This window comes from Gymnoscopelus braueri (assembly GCF_963280865.1).
Source record: "Gymnoscopelus braueri genome assembly, chromosome: 4".
Taxonomy (NCBI): Eukaryota; Metazoa; Chordata; class Actinopteri; order Myctophiformes; family Myctophidae; genus Gymnoscopelus; species Gymnoscopelus braueri.
In genome coordinates, this window is record NC_137605.1 from 12,404,157 (window position 1) to 12,423,966 (window position 19,810).

Here is a 19,810-nt window from a genome sequence, read left to right on the forward strand (position 1 = left end):
CATGAATTAAATCAGATGACATGAATCCTAATCCTATCCACACACCACTTCGTAAGAGAGAATTTCTTTTTGTATTTCTCATTAGTTCCACATCCGAAAAGATTGATCCATTTCAATGTTATTTACATGTAATGAAATAAAAATGATCCTTGCCAATTCTGTTTATTGGTTTGGCTTGTTTGTTTGTTTTTAGCTTATTCTTAATTTCACCAAGTATTCTCTTTTTCATTACAGCAAAGTTTATTTTATCTGTACTGAAGCAATGCTAGATGTTTTTTCTTTTACACTTTGATTCCATTGTATGAATTAAGGTTACATTCAGAGTTGGGTTGACTAGCCAAACTGTACTCCAGTAAGAATATTGTTACTTTAAAATGATAACTCTAGTAGTAAAAGTACTCTTCCAAATAATTACTTGATTAAGAGTAAGAAAGTATCTGGTAAAAATAAATACAATGTGAATTATTGTTTAAATAATCATAACATTGTTGAAATATCTAAATAGAAAAAAAGCAAATTCCAATAAGGCCTAAACCATATCACAATCAATACACAATCAATCATTTAAATCTGTACACTACAACAAATTATTCTGTCAACTCATTCTTATGTGTGTGTAACCTCGGATCAACAGCGGTGTGTAGCTATGTGGCACTATGTACGGAGTCATAATAAAAATGAATATCTAACATGTCTAATACATTTATAAGACTATGAATAGCCAACATCTCCATAACATTTATACTACTACGAATAGCTAACATCTCTAAAACATTTATATACGACTAAGTATGAATAGCTAACATGTCTATTAAATTAATAGGACCATGAAGGACGGATGAAGTCTCACTCACCTACAAATGGAACTCTGAACTGCTGCAATGGGTCCATCTCAGCCTGCTTTATATGAGGTGTTTAGTGCATGCTGTGCAGAAAGTAAAAGTAGGAGTTGCCTTTAAAAGGTCATTACATTCCGGTTAACGTTGCAATAGTATCCATTTAGCCACTAAAACTAAACATTTAAAATCTATTAATAAAATTGTAAAATTATACTTGCAACATCCACATGATAGGCTACTTGGTGTTGCATCTTGGCAAGGTGTTTTATGTCCATGACGCTCTGGTATAAAAATACTCTTTAATTGGCAGGGTGGTTGGGTGCTACTAGGTTTATTCATTTGGTAGAGTCATTACAGCATGTCTTGTCAAATACATTATTTGGAACATTGTAATATTCAGTGAGGAAAGTAAATAAGTCAATTCACTCAAATGCTGTACTTGAGTATAATTTTGAGGGAGTTGTCATTTTACTTGAGTATGTCCATTGTATGCTACTTCATACTTCCACTCTACTCCATTTCAGGCAGAAACTTCACTTAATTTGACAGCTTTAGTTCTTATGTTTTTGTAGTCAGGGTTACAGTTCAGATGTCTATGACAGTGGTTCTCAAAGGCCGCGACCCACATAATCATATTAGGACTGGGGACCCCCCACTCTGACAAGCACTTGGAATTGCAGTAGTTGAGGCATTACATTTAGTTTGACGCTGTTCCACAGATAAAAAAAAATAGTGAAAATAGCAGATCTACAAGCTACTTTCACAATGTTTGCCTCTTTCTTATTTTATTTGACATAATGGCCAATGTTTGACCAGTTTTTACAGTATAGTTTGTTGATTACTTTTGATGCAGTAATTGTCTTTTTTGTCTCCGCCAGGCCGAAAGGCATTATTTACCCCCTGTCCGTCCGTCCGTCCGTCCGTCCGTCCGTCCGTCCGTCCGTCCGTGTGTGTGTGTGTGTGTCCATCTGTCCGTTAGCAGCTAATCTCCGGCACCGTTGGCCCGGTCGCTGCGAAACTGTGCCCATTTTTCACATGGGCCTGTTATAGCGCCACCAGGAGGCCGATTTGTGCAAAATCAATTTTTTGACATTACTCCTACAGATTTTATCCAAACATCATGCAAATTGGTACACAGTATCTCTACAGTCATGTGATCAACACGGATTTGTCCGATTTCCCATATTCCATCCTGATTGGCTAAGGTTGGCTTCCAGAGTTTGCAGGATTGGTCCGTTTTGAACAAAAGGCCTCAAATTATGCACGCAGCTTGCAATTTCCGTGAAATTTCACACGCACATTCCCACTAGGCAGAGGAAGAAATGCCGACCTTTTCACAATGGCCTGTTATAGCGCCACCAGCAGGTCTAATTTAGCAAAACACATTTTTGGAACAAAATGCCCCAAATCATGAATGCAGTGTCCGCTTGCCATGAAAGGCCTAGGAATAAATGGCACAACTTTCACATTGGTCTATTATAGCGCCACCAGGAGGCCACAATAACGTACCTGACCTGGCGGAGACCTGTGCTCCGAGGAGCACTTTTTCTAGTCTTCATCTTTTTTTACATGCCTATTAAAAAGGTCTTAAATTGTCACTTCACTGTCATCTGGGTCCAGACCCACAGTTTGAGAACCACAGGCCTATGAGCTTTTTAACAGCTCCAACAAATAGTCTGGCACTGGCTTAATGGGACTGGCTTCACTTGGGCACTGGCACTTGAATCATGACCAAAAAGTGTCCTAACGTTATTTCCATTCCCTTCCCTGTACTCATCACGTTTCATTTCAGCATTAGATTTCACCATGATTGCATTCATTAACAGACCATGTCATGTATAATTGCACACGCAGCCTCTCTCACACAGCTGATACAGTCCAAGGTAAGTGGTCACTCACAGCTTGCCCATCCAATCAAGCAGATACAAAGTAGCCTAAACCCAAATCTAGTGGGTTTAATGAATAGACTAGTCAGGGCTGAGCCCAGCACTATATGAGCACTGAAGTCCTGACGTCACTGCCGGTAGGGGGCGCTGTTCCGCTGGTTCGTGGCTTTATTTTTTGTGTTGAAATCCCCATTGGGGAATCTTAGATCACGTCATAAGAACTGTGTTCGAAAAATAAACACACCACCCCGGCAATTTTATGGATTAGAAGCATCGACTGAAGGTGAAAATGTACACATTTACCCAAAGAGTAACACAATAAACGTTAGAAACGAGTCAAACGACCCAAAGACTACATTTCCTATGAATGCGGCTGCTGTAGGGACAGTGATTTCAGACCCGGAGTAGTAGTTCTTAGGACTTTTAAGGCAGAATGAATTCCATTTTCGCCAGAAACAGGCTGTATCAAATATGAATGAATATCATAATCAATGCAGAGCCACCACCCTGACAGAATCGCCGGGAATTGAACACAACATTTTGGGTGGTCCTTGACATGGAAAAGTTGGAGCACTGAATACTAATTTAGTCCCCTTTAGTTATGCTTTTCTCCTGGACAGCGTTGCCAGATTCTGTGAGAGAAACAAGCAACCAGGTCTAGGAAAACCAGCCCAAAATAAGCGACAATGGGCCACATAAGCACTTTAACATATACATCAGCTATTTTCAAATACAATCTTGCAGGGAAATTATAATAAGCAGATCTGGCAACCCTGCTCCTGGACAGAAGATAAACAATGTGTAACCCTTCATGTCGTCATCTTTACCCTGACTGGGTGGGACCTCTTATAGAGTTTATGTCCATAGTATTAATAGTAGCAGATGGTTTAGAAGTTGTAGTACTAATAACTGTATAATATCACTTAAATGTTTTATCTAAACAGTTAAAGCTCTATAAAAACGTGTCACTTGATGTTTTTTTTTGTTTCTTCCCCCAGATGAAGACGTTGAATGTAATGATGATTTTAACAGGTGAGGCTAAAATAAGTTCAGTACATGTTGTGCAGCATATTAACCCTTTAAGGCCGGGAAACTTTGGCTATTCAAAAATAGCAGATCTACAAGCTCATAGCAATGAACTTGTAGATCTGCTATTTTTTTGAAAAATCATGAACATTTTGGCAAATCTTTGAATGTATATATTTTTAAAGCAAACATTTGTAACTCAAATCTTTACTTCTGGGGATTCTACAAATGTCTTCTAAATCCTCATGTTGCTATAATCGGTGATTCTCAAACTTTTTCATGTCAAGGACCACCCACAATGATAATGTATTTGGCCGTGGACCCCCATCTCAAAATATGTTGTTCCAGGGACCCCCCAGAAGCAAAGATTTGAGTAAAAAATGTTAAAAATGAATAAATATATATATTCAATTCACCCCCTGTTCTTTTCACCATATTTGAAATACGGCTTAATTGCTTAAAGGGGTATCACTTGTGGGGTCATTTTAACATCTACTCTGGCTTTTGTGTGCAACCCAGACAGTGTTTAAACGTTACTTGATTCTATATTTACATATTTTATTTTAATTGATACAAGAGGAGAATTATCCGGGCGATGGATAAGAAGCCCTGTACAGCATTATTCCCTATACATGCGAGTTAATGGGTTTTTAGTGAAGGAAGGATGGAGAGAAAAGGAGAATGGGTGTGGCCGTAGGTTATTGGTTCTCAAAGTGGGGTCCGGGGACCCCCAGGGATCCTCGGGAGGGTTCCAGGGGGTCCCAAGCAAGTTAGTTAATATAGCTCACAATCATTTTAACCACTTTAACCATATTTTATACTCTGGCTATTCAAAAATAGCAGATCTACAAGCTCATAGCGCATCACTTTGTGCCGCACTATGATCTGCTATTATTATTATTATTATTATTATAATTTTTAGCAAATATATACAGTATATTTTTAAGCAATTCTTTTACTCAAATCTTTGCTTCTGGGGTCCCTGGCACAAAATATCTTTGAGATGGGGGTCCGCGGCCAAATGCAAATACATATCATTCTGGGGGTCCTTGACATGAAAAAGTTTGAGAACCATTGGCATAGGTGAAGCTGAATGTTCACCTGCTATTGAGAACCTGGGCGGTACAGGGTGGGGTGACAGGCTGACCATAACTGACCCCCCTATACTGGTACGTGGCCTTTTTCTCTGATGGCTTCAGGATCTGGAAGGAACATAGGAGGGATTCATCCACAATCATCATGGCGGCGGCGTTGTCGAACTCGCCACAGTAATTTGGAGCAGAGAAAATGGTGACTAGCTGGCGTTTGGCAAATAACTCGTATCCGTCCTCCACGACCTGGTGGGCTCAGCAGACGAGGTCCAGGTCGTGATGGTGGAGGAACTTGCTGACGACGTCGGCGCCGAAGGTGAAAGAGACGCCGCGGTTGTTTTCCCCCCAGCCTGTCACGTCCCTGTCTGGGTCCGACCACAGCAGGTCACACAGCAGGCCCGAATCGGGCACATCCGTCGGCCTCATGATCCTGCGGATCTGTTCCATGGACTGCAGATCGGGCGACAGACCTCCGTGGCAGCAGAAGATCTTCTCGTCGACGACGGCGGCGACGGGGAGGCAGTTGAAACAGTCCGTAAAGGTTTTCCACAGCTTGACGCTGAACCTGCGCTTGCACTCGTCGTAGAAGCCGTGGATGAGGTTGATGGAGGCGCACTCGTGGTTCCCCCTGAGCAGGAAGAAGTTGTCCGGGTATTTGATCTTGTAGGCCAGCAGCAGGCAGATGGTCTCCAGGGACTGTTTGCCTCTGTCCACATAGTCCCCCAGGAAGAGGTAGTTGGTCGCCGGAGGGAAGCCACCGTGCTCGAACAGCCTCAGCAGGTCAGTGTACTGGCCATGGATGTCACCGCAGATCTTCAGGGGAGCTTCCAGCTCCAGGAGGATGGGCTGGCTGAGGAAGACCTCCCTGGACTTGATGCAGAGCCCCCGCACCTCTGCCTCGGTCATCTCCACTAACTTCACCCCACGACCTTCTCGCACCTCCAAAAGCCGAGAGATGATGCTGTCCACATTCAATTGACTGTCCAGCATATTCGTAAAGAGCTACTGTACAAACCCACAAACATTTTTAAACCATGTTTCAAAATGTGTGTCGCTTTATAACTCTTTGCGGGGAAAAGTTGACACATCATCATGACGTCATCACAACAAATAATGCAGATGGCACTGCGTTGGCCAGGCAAAGTGACAGTAATGGAATCTGAAAAGTACACATAGAAGAGAAGCACACTTCTATCATTGTCATTCTGATGTGATGGGCTAGACTCTAGAAATTATATATTTTTTTAACTTACTCTAGCCGCTAGACTCAGAGTAAGCTCCAAAAATATACCAAATAACTCAATCCCGCAAGATCACCACTAGATGTCACCAGACGTTTTGGTATTCCCTGTGTTGACGCCGACATTAAGGCGAGGCGTGCGCACACACACACACACACACACACACACTCACACACACACACACACACACACACACACACACACACACACACACACACACACACACACACACACACACACACACACACACACACGGCGATATGAATTCAAAAGAAAATCAGTTAGGCTATATATTCATAATGGTTTTAGATAGTTCACCGTCCTTTCTGTCTGTGCAATTCATCTCCAATAAACAGCCCCCCCGAGCGATGTGGAATTATTTAGGGAAGAACTCTGTGCAAGCAGTGAGTGCGTGGTACGGCGCTGAGCAGTGAGAGGAGATTAGTGTGTGTGTGTGTGTGTGTGTGCGTGTGTGTGTTTGTGTGTGCTTATGACGGCCCGCTTGTTTCTCGCACATGATTGGCTTGCAAAATCGTGACGATTTTGACTTTGGAGCACATCCGGAAGTAATCTATAGGGGCGGCCATAGCTGAGTGGTTAGTGAGCCCGCCTAGGGAGCCAGAGGCCCTGGTTGCCCCAGGTACCATTCCAGGCCAGGCCAGCAAATGTGTCGATGAAATGAAATATGTCACTGAGCAAGACTTTTAACCCCTAATTGCTCACAGGCCCTCATTGGAAACAAGACCGCAAGGACTTTCATGAACGGACCTGTTAAAGGAATTATCCTTATCTGCGAGCAAAAATATTGCAAACATTTTGTGATTATTAGAAGTGGAGACACATGTGAAAGTGGAAAAGAAAGTAGCAAGTTGTAGCAAGTTGGGAGATTGGACCTCTGCTTTGGCACTGAGCTGCAGCTGCACCTAATTGTTTTGGTACAGAGATAGGGTACGGACTTGAATTATGTGGTAGGATCAGTTACTGCACAGCAGATTTCATTGCAACTGTGTGTGTGTGTGTGTGTGTGTGTGTGTGTGTGTGTGTGTGTGTGTGTGTGTGTGTGTGTTGGGGGGGCTGTTTGCCACGAGAGTGCCTCTGCCCAGAGCCTTCTATTAGAGAGTTGCGCCAATGAGGGGTCAGAAACAGCGTCGGTCACGTGGTTCATGTAGCTGGAAATAGTGACAAGGAGCCGTCGACTTCAATGCATTCCATGAACTTCCGGTTTAGGGATTTGTCACTATTCGCCAATGTATGTGTATGTAGAAGACCTGGCCCGAAGAAGTGAACGGAGTTGGCGTAACTCTCTAATGGATGGCACTGCCTCTGCCCTGCTCCTAATAATTCCCCACCTCCTCTCCTCACTCCCCTGAAGCCTGTAGTGATGAGCCTGATGCACTGAGTGCCATGATCACCTGTGTGGACCAGCTGAGGCTGGTTGGGGTGACGAGCTCTCTAGAATAAAACATACTCAAAAGGTCTGTAGTGTCAGGTTCTCTCCCGTGGTGTCAGAGGTTAAGTTAGTTTGTAGTATGACGTGATTGTAGTCTGTTCTCAAATTAGTTAAGTATTGTGTGTTACTGATTGATATTGTGTGGGTGTGTAGCCTACTTTGTGTGGTTGTGTAAGCTGTATTCTTGTACTGTAAGTTATTCGTTGTTGACTGAGTAAAGTTTATTGTGATTCATCGGCTCCTGAGTAATGGTGTGTTTTGAGTTCCTACAAAAACTAATAGAATATTCAATACGCACATCATTTAGCTGACTGGGTTGGAAAGTATCATGAAGAAGAATAAAATGAGCGTCGCACTTGTCACAGACATGCGCAGAGCAAGTTCTGTCAGGGAACTCAGTGCAGTGTTGGTGGCCTACTATTGGACCACATCAGCTCCACCTACACATCCACTCATCCACTCACACTCATTTCATTCTCAGACCGCTCTATTTAAGCTGGAAGGTTGCACTTCTCATTTAGTCCATGAGCCAGAGCCCCAAAATTGAGCAATTATTATCGAAAGAGTGGGCAAAACCAAACCTATATTAAATTGTTCAGAGGGTCAATACGAGTAAATAAATGTATGATAACCTCACCACAGGAGCAGCTTTTTCATGGTTATCACACATTTTGTAATTTTCCCCATACGTACATGACAGGTCAAAAAATGACAACATTTTAAAAAGAGTTATCATAATGAAACTGCCTGAGTTGATTACTTACATGAAGACGATGATTTATCGTATTACAAGTTTTCTGAAATTGTATATTTAAATATGCAAATTAGGCATAGGAAAATATGCCCAAATTTGCATAACTTTCCAGAATCAACATTGGACAAAGCCAGAGTCAACATACTTATTTCATTTCGTTAAGATGTTGGATTCAAAGGTTTTTAACGAGGGAATATTCAATATCTGCTCAATTTTGGGGCTCTGGCTCATGGACTAAATGCCTAATTTGCATATTTAAATATACAATTTCAGAAAACTTGTAATACGATAAATCATTGTCTTCATGTAAGTAATCAACTCAGGAAGTTTCATTATGATAACTCTTTTTAAAATTGTCATTTTTTGACCTGTCATGTACGTATGGGGAAAATTACAAAATGTGTGATAACCATGAAAAAGCTGCTCCTGTGGTGAGGTTATCATACATTTATTTACTCGTATTGACCCTCTGAACAATTTAATATAGGTTTGGTTTTGCCCACTCTTTCGATGATAATTGCTCAATTTTGGGGCTCTGGCTCATGGACTAATTCTGTTGTTTTGCTGCACACACACTGTTGCTGCTGCTGCGCTGCTGTTCATTGCTGTTGCTAAAATTGCTGCTCACCCCCTCCACCACCCCATGCTACCACCTGTTGTTTGGATCTGCTGTTTATGTACGGGGGATTCTGAGTCCCTATGGTTGGAAAATGCGCTTTATCAGAGTACCTAAAAGCAGATCCAATTCATTGCCAAATCATAATAAATATATTGCCAATTTTATATTCAATAAATATATCTTATCCTTCATGATTTGTCTTTTTCTATTTATGAGTTGTCCTGACAGAACCTGCACACTCATCTGCTCCAATGTAATTTAATGAAAACATCTCGAAAAATTGTCATTAAAATACATTGGAGCAGATGAGTACACTGTTTTATTAATTTTCTTTGTGAACTTGTAGATCAGCTGTTTTCTTATATTTGACAATTATGGCCCATGTTTGACCAGTTTTTATAGTTTGTTGACTACTTTTGATGCAGTCATGGTATTTTTTCTTTTTTTTTGTTTTGTTTTTGGTATTACAAATGTCTTAAATTGTCACATACTGTCATCAGGGGACCCACCAAAATCATGTGGGGGTCCCGACCTACAAGTTGAGAACCACTGAGCTAGATGATGCTCCAAAAACAAACAATGCAGTACTAACTTAACCTGACTCTGCCAGGCTGAGGCATAACACAATACCACAATATCACCACTAGATGTCACTAGAGTCATGTTTGTTTACACCAGTAGACCAACTGCCTGCACAGATCTTGCTCAGGAGCTACTTTTCACACTTTCAATTTGCATAGAATGTGTACAATTTGAAGCCCTACACTACACAAAAACCCTAGTTCATTTGTAGAAAGTCTAAACTACTGAATGTTGCCAGGATAATTAGACATGGTTTCTTGATATAGGTTCCAGTTCAACATGGACATTGTGCAGTAATTCTTATTTGAAACACCTGTGGTATAATTATTATGCAGTGATGGGTTGTCTCTCAACACATCACTGCATAACAATTATAAACGCATTTTACATTGTAAAAAAACATGCACAATATACGTTTTATATTATTTTGCATGTATTTTGTTTATTTATTTGTTTTGTTTGGTAAAATGAATTGAATGATTTAGATTACAACAGTATTATTTCAGTAAATGTTGTGTTCCAGCTAAATGTTTTTTTGTGTATTTTTTTTTAAGGTATTGGGCAATTGGGGTGCACATGTGAATTTATTTAACAGTCATCAGACTGACCGAATCAGATTCATTGTGAGCTTGTAGATCGGCTATTTTCAAATACCCTAAGTATGTATAGGGCTGAAGTGGTTAATGTATGTTTTGTAATAATCAAAATCTGCAAGTAACTAGTAACTAAAGTTGTCAAATAATTGCAGTGTTGTTAAAAGTATGTAGTGGCGTAGAACTAAAAGCATTGAAATATAGTATTGTTAAATGTACTTAGTTACTTTATACCACTGCAATTCACCGCTACAGTAGCTGTTCCATCTCTGTTTGTTTGTTAGTTTGTTTTTGTACTAATTGTATCAGCCACCAGACATGTGAAAAGCCACAGGGTGAGTTGATCAAGTCTCCAGATGTATGTCACACAAGACATGCAGTGTTTAATTAATGTAGCTGTCTATTCATACAATATACTGTAGAAAGACAGAATAAGTGTGTCGCTGTGACTGAACATCTGACAAAACAAAATATTTTGTTTTGGTAGTTTTGACCAAGTATACACCAGTATTATGTGAACCAAGACATCAAGGAAATACAGAGTTAAAGTAACCTGTATAAAAGATGTTTGTGTGAGGATAATTCTCTAGTAAAGCAATTTCGTTTATAATGTTTTTCCCCAAGACAATAATCTAGACAACGTGACAGTGTTGGTTTATTTCATATTTGAGTATCCAGTATAATATAAAATTCAAAACAATATTATATATATATATATATATATATATATATATATATATATATATATATATATATATATATATATATATACTGATGTCTTCTTTATTTAATAGGTAGTATATTCATATATAATAACACTACCTGTGAACATGACATTCTTCAGTCCACTCATTACTTATTTAACATGGAATACTAGTAGTACTAATATTCTCTTCACTATTTAATTACTTAAGTCCCAAGCATTGTTTGTTCTAACTTAGTCAAATTTGACCTCGAGCACCACACAAGTAACTCCTCTCAAATCAGGCAGAGAGGCCTTATTTTTTCAGGAGGAACAAATTGGGGGAGAAAAAAACCTCTTAGTAAGCAGGCAGGGACTAGAAAGAGTTCCATGTTTGGCAATATAGTCCCCAAGGCCCAACCGAGAGCCCCCCTCCGAAGGGCAGCTGAACCCCCCTCCACCCCTCCCTCCAGAAGGTGCTCTGGAAGAGAGTAGTGGCTTTATTGGAAATGTGCTGAGCCAAGCGAAAGGAATGCACGGCTCCCACCAGGCCAGCAGAGAGCTGGTTTGAAGTGGTGTGGGGGGCAGGGGGGGGGGAGGATCGTGGTGTGCTCTGAACAGACTGGGAACGATCACAGTGTTCTAAAAAGCTTCATTTATGTGTACTCCATCCAGTGGTGTAAAAGTAACTAAGTACACATTTACTCAAGTACTGTACAAGTACAATTGTGAGGCCTTTTTGTTTTACTGGAGTATTTCAAATTTTCAGTACTTTACTCCACTTCTACTCCACTACATCTCAGAGGCAAATATTGTGCTTTTACTGCACTACAATTATTTGAAAACTTTAGTTAATAGTTACTTTGCAAGATGTTGATTAGTATCACAAAACTCACATTTACCACTTCAGCCCTATATACATTTCGGGCCATTTGAAAATAGCTGATCTACAAGCTCATCGCGACGCATTGTGAGCTGTGCAACGGTGTTGCTCACTGAAAATAGGCGATCTACAAACTTGCGACACTACGCATTGTGAGGTTATAGATCGGCTATTTCCAGTGAGTGACACAGTATACATGATTAGGCTTTAGAAATGAAACGTGAAACAGGCAGAATGGATACTGCAATTAGATAATGCTGAAACATACAGCTACTGTATATATGCAGTGTTATCATGTGATGTGCACAGGCAAACCTCCCAATGTCCCCCCCCCCCTCTATGAATGCATGAACCATTGTAAAGCGCTCTGAGCACTTGGAAAAGCGCTATAAAAATGCAATTCATAATACAGAATGCAATTAATTAATTCATTATAAAATCAAAGCAAACATGTTACAATATTAGAACTCCAAGTCCTCGCTAGTGTGACCATGGCATCCCATAATGCAACAGTCCCTTGTTCAATCCCCACTTGTCCGTACAGCATGTGTCCTTGAGCAAGGCACTGAGCAACCCCATAGCTGCTCATTCACTGAAAGTCACCCTGTATATTTATTGATCAAATGTAAACACACCTGCTGTGTCCCATGAAAACCAGTGATCTTGGCCTGGATTCTGACAAGAACAGGGGCCTTAAAATATATTATATAGCCCCAGCACAGCTTTAATCTCTATGCAGTGTACTACTGGCTTTATTATAATATGTTTGGTCAAAATGAGATGTATTGCTAGTCCACACCATTGAATATCACCGATTCTACGAATGCCTTCTAAATCAGTAAATCTCAAACCTTTTCGTGCCAATGACCCCCAAAATGATATGTATTTGGCCGCGGACCCCCATCTGAAAATGTTTTGTGCCAGGGACCTCCAGAAGAGAAGATTTGTGTTGAGAAATTCAAAATTATTTTTCAAACACTTTCAAGATTTTTCAAAAATGTTCAAAAATAGCAGATGTACAAGCTTGCAGCAAAGTGCCGCGCTGTGAGCTTGTACCAGGGATTCCATTAGCCGGTTTTTACCGGCCATTGACCGGTAAAATGTTTAATTGGCCGGTAATTATAAACACCACCGGCCACTGTGGCCGGTTGGGAAAATGCTGTTATTAGGCTATTTTATCATTTAAGCCTATTATTAATATTATTATTTGGATAAAGTAGTTGGCTACAACCATTCAAATCATAATCATTTAAAGTTTTTATCATGACTGTGTGGTTTAATTCCGACAGCCTGCTGCTGCTGCTGTGCGCTGCAGTTATAGATTAGCCTATTCGTTGTACGATGGTGTCGCGCGTTGAAAATATCAGAGCTACAAGCTCACAGCGCGTCTCAACGCGCCGTGTTGTGAGCTTGTATGTCTGCTATTTTTGATACGCCACAACACCAGCTGTGTCTCCTCCTAATCAGCGCTGAGTAGGGTGGTTCGCTCGGGTGTTGATAAACAGAACCGGGATTTTCCGAGGTGATAGAATCTGAACCAAGCCGGACCCAGTTGTCGATAAAGGGACCCGAACACGTGTGGGTCGTGGATATTATGCAAGCACAGTGACTGTCTGTCTGCAATGGATAAAGTGGTGAAAGTTGGTGAAAGCTGGTGACACTGATTGCAGCAGGCAACTATAGAGGCAAGTAATCAACCGTGTGCAAGGCCACATATATCATGACATATATAATTAACCTTAAACAAAACAAAACAAAACCTGCTTTTGCATATCAAGGTTGAATGAGAATCGATGTAAAGCCCAAAATATATATTAATATTTTGGGCGACGGTGTCGCGCAGGGAAAGGCTCTGGCGCAAGCTAACCGGAGGACTCGCCCCAAAACACCCTCGCCCCCATTTTTCAGGCGGACCAGCGGTTCTTGTATTCTTGTATTTGTTTTACTGAGGATAAGGGTAGAAATAGGTTTAGGATTAGGTATAGTTTTACTGAGGTTAAGATTAGGAATAAGGTTAGGTTTAGGCATAGTTTACTGATATGTTGAGGAATACCAGGCAAATACCGCCAGATTTTCCCCGGGGCGACTGTGTATTGGGGCGAGCGGGCGTTTTGGTATTCGTCGCGCAGCAGTTCACTCTTGCCCACTTTATTCATTTCATTTTTGGCAAGCGACATCTCTGCATGATATAGTAGATCATATCATTTAGTTATCTATAAAAACAGGAACAGATTGCATTTGTGATAAAGTGGAAAGAAGCGCAGCTCTAACGTAACAAGGTGTAATGATCAGTTAGTTGGGTGCATGTATGCAGTGCAAACACGCATGTGACGTTAATTATAATATATGGCCGATAAATGTATTCTTTGGCCGGTAAAATTTAATCCTGCCGGCCACCGTGATGGTGCCACCATGGTGGCCGGCCCAAAAAATGCCTAGCGGAAACTCTGGCTTGTACATCTGCTATTTTTGAGAACCACTGTTCTAAATCCTCAACACCGTTCCACAGTTAATTTCTTCCGTCAATTGGGGCATTTCTTTGACAAAAGAAGTGTTAACCACTTAAGAAGTCCTATTTTATACTTTGTCACATGATGGTGTCATGCGAAAATAGCTGCATCGCAACACGTTTTGAGCTTGTAGGTCTGCTATTATTGAAGAATTATTACGATTTTTTTCCCTATAATGACATGCCCAAAATAGGGACGCCGTGGGTTATAAGTGGTTAAATTCAGCTGTGAATGTCGGTGCCAATTCATTAGACTGAGTGTCTACTGGCTCTGGAGATCCAAGTCTCACACAGAAACCTAATTGAGACAGCCACGCAAAGTACAGGAGAACACACAACATTATTACACAAGACTAGATTATGAAATTCCAATAACTTTGGTTATATCTCATGTAACCCAACTTACCAAAAAGGTAAACCGTGGCCCATCCCTCCCAGACCTCCAGCTCATATCTACATCAATCAACCATCTCAGATGCCATGCGCCAAGAAAAACACAGTTTTCCATTTCCAGTAATGTCTTCACCAGAGGACTCTGTTTTTAGGTGTGTGCTGCACAGTATATATAAATGTATATAAACATACATGAAGACCATGTTTTGTTTATCTTGTGACTAATCCTGTATGTTCTAATTCTGGTATCTTTAGATTTTTCTCAGAGTACACACTGAGCCAAGCAGAGGACAGGTACTCGATTCTTTTTCAAAAGCCGGGATAGTGACATTAGTGGCTACCACAGTGAAGTCCTCCTATATGGGCCATAGCATGTGCTGTGTGTACGTTTTATATAAATACTTAAGATCCCAGCAGGTGGTGATGACCACACCCTCATTCTAAAGTAGAAACCGTCTAAAGTAGATCTGACCGCTGGAGTCATCTCATGGCAGAGCCCATGTGTGATTCATGAAATGGCCGTATTCTGCCAATCACTGCATAAGAATGTTTGGGTGTTGATAAATGTGGCGGCTGAAAACGATCATCAATTAAATATCACGCCCTTAAATATCCTTGTTTCAGAGGCCTCGCCCCCTCAAGTCTATGACATGAAGAAGCGGAATACGGCCCAGAAGAAAAACGTAAAAAATATATATATATTGTTTTTAATTGCAACATTTCTATTGCTTGTAACTATGTCACCCGCTAACCTCATAATTACAAGTTGAAAATATCTATTTATATAAGTTGGTGGCTGCCTCGTGACAAAATCATGTTGGGGCGAGCCCTCCCGGAGCACATCGAAAATGCACTGAAATTCGAGGGGTGGGAGAAATGCTCTTAACATGGAAGTCTATGTGAGTGATCTGGGGCGATTTGCAATCTTACTGAAGCCTCAAAGGAGCGGTAATCCTGACGCTGACTGGACATTCGGTGCCGTTACTGTCTTAAACAGACACAGATTTGTGTGTAACACTCTAGAATGGACAGTTGCAGCAGTGTAACACATGTGGTAGAATCTTGTGAATGAAAATGTCTCTCTCTTTCCCCCGTAGGCGGGGCGTCACCCTATCGCCGTAGTGACCAAACTGTCACTGGATATGACAAATAGGGTAAGGTTAGATATTAACCTTAGGTTTGATCAAACGGACTGAGAGAGTGAACTCTCAACCCTATAGGCTGATATGGCAGCTGACTGATCAGTACAAGCTAACGTGCCATCCAAAAATACTAATAAAAAAGGGAAAATAGCGGATCAACAAGTTCACAATATCCTGGGCAAGAGGCCCACCTCACTGTCACAGGTCCCTGTACCGCATCTGCATGCTCACAAATTAAATGTCAACGTTGACTGTAGGGGTAATACTTTGCTTAGAGGTCGGTATAAGGCATTATAACACGTGTTATACATGTTTAGAATCATGTATGACAACTTATAACAACGTTTATAACGTATTATAAGTGCTGATCATAAGGCATTATAAGTTCAGTGGTAAACATTATAAAGTTATAAAGTGCACCTGCTTATGTCAACCTGCGCTGCTTGATTTTGTGCCGTATCCCACATGACAGCCATGTAAACAGACACACAATGTCATTTACAACTAAACATTGCTTTCAAAAATGTTTTTAAGATTTAAAATTTCGGTAAAGCTTACATTGTACTTTACGTTGGTTCTGGGAGGATGAAACCACTTCAACCACTTTAACCTACTGTCTCCATTTTGGGCATCTCAACATAGATGAAAATGTTCCAAAACGTTATGAAATATCCAAAGATTTTTAAAAAATAGCTAAAGTATTAGATCTACAAGTGATCACTATTAGTTGTACGACTAAGTAGGACATAAGTGCTTAATAAGAGCCCAGCATATCTTATATCATAATGTTCCCTATTAGGAATCGAATCAATACATCTCAACTCATCTTATCCCATTCATGTTTATCTCATCTCATCATCCCATCTCATCTCATCTCATCTCATCCATCTATGTTTATTAGTTCAATCAATCAGTGTTGATTTCGTCGACTAAAACTATGACGAAAAATGTTCGTCGACGACCTTTTTTCACAAGTCATTTTATGACCCGTTGCGCTCTGAAAATAGCAGATCTACAAGCTCACAACGTGTCGCAGCTATTTTCAGCATGCAACCAAGTGTAAAATCAGCCATTACGACGCCATCAAGGCCCGCCAAAATACATTTTAGTCGACTAAATTTACTGTTGATTTAGTGGACTATTAATGTATGTTTGTACTATAATCTTATATATTACTCAATATATTTGATATTTACTCAACTAAAACTAGACTAACAGTAAAACATTTCAGATGACTAAAACTAAATGGAATTTGATTCAAAAGACTATGACTAAAGCTAAAAATTGGCTGTCAAAATCAACACTAGAATCAATAATGTCCTATGTCATCCCTTCCCATCTCAGTTAGTCTCGTGAGCCAGACTGTTGCCTCCCACAATGTTCAAATGCTCCCGTCATACAGTTTGGAGCAACAAAAGCTCTGAAAATGAACAAAGGATGAAGCGGATGTTGACGCCTCCTCCTCCCCGCTTCCGTTTTGTCTATACAGTCACGCAAATGTGTCTAAATCTAAATCATCTAAGCATATATAGCTTGGTGCTTATCAGAAAATTCAAAAAGAAAGTGTGAGGGAGGATGTTTTAAAACATATTTTCATATGTACGGAAATGACAAACAGATGCCAGCATCCTGTTTCGGATTTTGGGAGGTGTAGTTCCAGACCCTATACAGTAGCATTCGGAGATTGTGGAATAGTTGTCTAAATACACAAGACTACTTCTCAGTCAACCCATCTCATTCCATCTCATGTAATATCCCCCCTATTAGGAACCAATAAAATCCTATGTAAGCTCATCCCATCGCTTCCCATGCCAGGATCTGTGTCATGTTCTGTCTCCCTGCTGTGTTTTCTTGTGTTTTCGTTTCCTGGTTATAAATTAGTTTTCAGTTGTGTTCCTATAGTTTTGATGTAGTTTTGTATATTTCTTAATTGCAGTTAGCTCTGGAGATACTATGGGGGCTGGAAGCTCCACATGCAGGCGCGAACACGCACCGTCAGCGGCGAGCCGTCTTTAACACCTTAAAACAATGGCCTCAACCTGGCTGCTTTGCATAACATTACGTTCTCACTTACGTCCTTAAACGGGTTAAACGGGTATCAGCCTTGATGTTCATCAAGTTACATGGGCCATTGGGCCACCTGTAGAGGACTGGGACCCTACAGATTATGTGCTAAATTGGAATAGATTCCATCGCTTAGCAGAGGACCCAAGAACGAGAGCTGTACACTCACAAGGTTATCCCTGACCATTGTTGGAAGTTCTTGTGACTGTTCATATGATTGTTAAAACCACTGTTGAAAGCTATGTAAGTGATGTTGTCATCTTGTCTTTAAAAAATAATTAAGTCATTGAAGTAAAGATGAAGTAAAGTTGTAAAGTTGTCTGATTATTTTAAGTACTTATGTGTGGGTAAGTCTATGTAAAGGAAAATAAAATAATTAATTAATTGAAACAAAAATAAAAACAACAAATTAACAATGCAACAAAATGATAAGAAATATCATTACATTAAATGTGTTGAATACAGTATTTCAATTAGCACTGAGCTGAGTGGCTATGTGCACATGCCCGTGCGTGCACGTGACGTCATAAAATAGAGCCCCCCTAGCTCAAAAATCCACAGCTCATCACTGGTTACTGTTACCTGTCTTGTCTCATTGCCCTTGCGTTTAGTCCTCCTAGCCAATCATGTGTTAATTGTCCTTATTACATGGCTTGGTTGAATGCTTGATTCTGATTGGTCAATCGCTGAATTCAGCGGTGTGTTATTTAAGAAATATTACACTCGAGGGTGTGCTTTACCGTCATTATTGGCACGCCAGTGATGCGGTCAGGAACGAGGCGGAGCCGAGTTCCGCAAGCATCACTGAAGTGCCAATAATGTAGGTAAAGCACACCCTCGAGTGTAATATTGCGATTATACAACAGTTACCAACAAAACACATCCAAATGTATTCATATTGTGGGGCAATTCATAATAAAAATGTTTCGCTATTATCCGTTTCCCTGTAAAGAGAAGAGTTTATTTGACTGAGACATTAAATAGTCCCTGTAGCAGCGCTCTGAGGCACCGTCTCATCAACACAGCTGATTCCAGTAAGCTATATGCTCCGTCGTACGACCGTGTCACGTGGCCAAATTAGCTGATCTACAAGCTGACAACGCGTCGCGATGGCGACGCGTTGTGAACTTGTAGATCGGCTATTTTCGCATGCATAGTCCATTTTGCATAGCTGTTTGTTCACCGGTGGCGGCGGTGGGTCAGGCTACTGTCTGTTTGTTTTCCTACCGTGCAGCGTGACGTCACAGCACAGCTGTGCCATATATGGTCTAATCAGGTGCGGACTGCAATGCGCAGTGATTTATTAATGTGATTAGGCCCGTGCTATCATGCTGGTTTGAAGCACGGCTAGATAGCTATTTCAACCAATCAGATTGCTTGGTCGGAACTACCTGTTGTATAATTCTTGATAATGACCGATGAGCTCTACAACAGACCGCTGTCTAATCAAAGGCTCAGAGCACCTGCTCATATCAATCTGCGCTGCTTAAATTTGCGCTGTATCAAACATGACAGCCATGTAAACAAACACACCATGTCGTTTACAACTAAACGTTGCTCTCAAGAATGGTTTTGAAGCGAAAAAATTCGACGATGCAATAACCGAAAATGTATTCTATTTGATCAACACTTCCTTGTTTTCCGAGAAGACCGTTTCCGCCAAGCACAACACTTATGGAATACTTTCATTACCGTAAGCAAGAAAATACTTTGTTTTGTTGTTACCTTTGGGTCAATTTATTAATTAATTTATTAAGTAGCCGTGTAATAAGCAGGATAATTGACATGTCGCCGGTCATTATTGAGAAATAAATCCCTTCAGGGTGATGAGGCACCTCCGCCACGCGTCGGTGCCTCATCACCCTGTCGGGATTCATTTCTCAATAATGACCGACGACCTGTCAATTAATTATCCATTGCTTAGTGCTCATCTGTGTCCTGTTAGTCCCTGTCTATTTAAAAATGAGTGCCCTCAACTGTACCGATAAAGGTGATGATGATTTAAACCCCTGTGTCTGTTCATTGTCACGTGAGTATGTAAACATTGTTCTAGTTT

General features: G+C 40.7%; 1 pseudogene across 1 annotated transcript; it reads right to left on the reverse strand.

The window, feature by feature from the left end:
* Positions 1 to 4,848: 4,848 nt before the first annotated feature.
* LOC308083435 (serine/threonine-protein phosphatase PP1-beta catalytic subunit-like) lies at positions 4,849 to 5,832 on the reverse strand (annotated as a pseudogene). The gene has a single exon. The product of its transcript is annotated as a serine/threonine-protein phosphatase PP1-beta catalytic subunit-like (transcript).
* Positions 5,833 to 19,810: the final 13,978 nt, after the last annotated feature.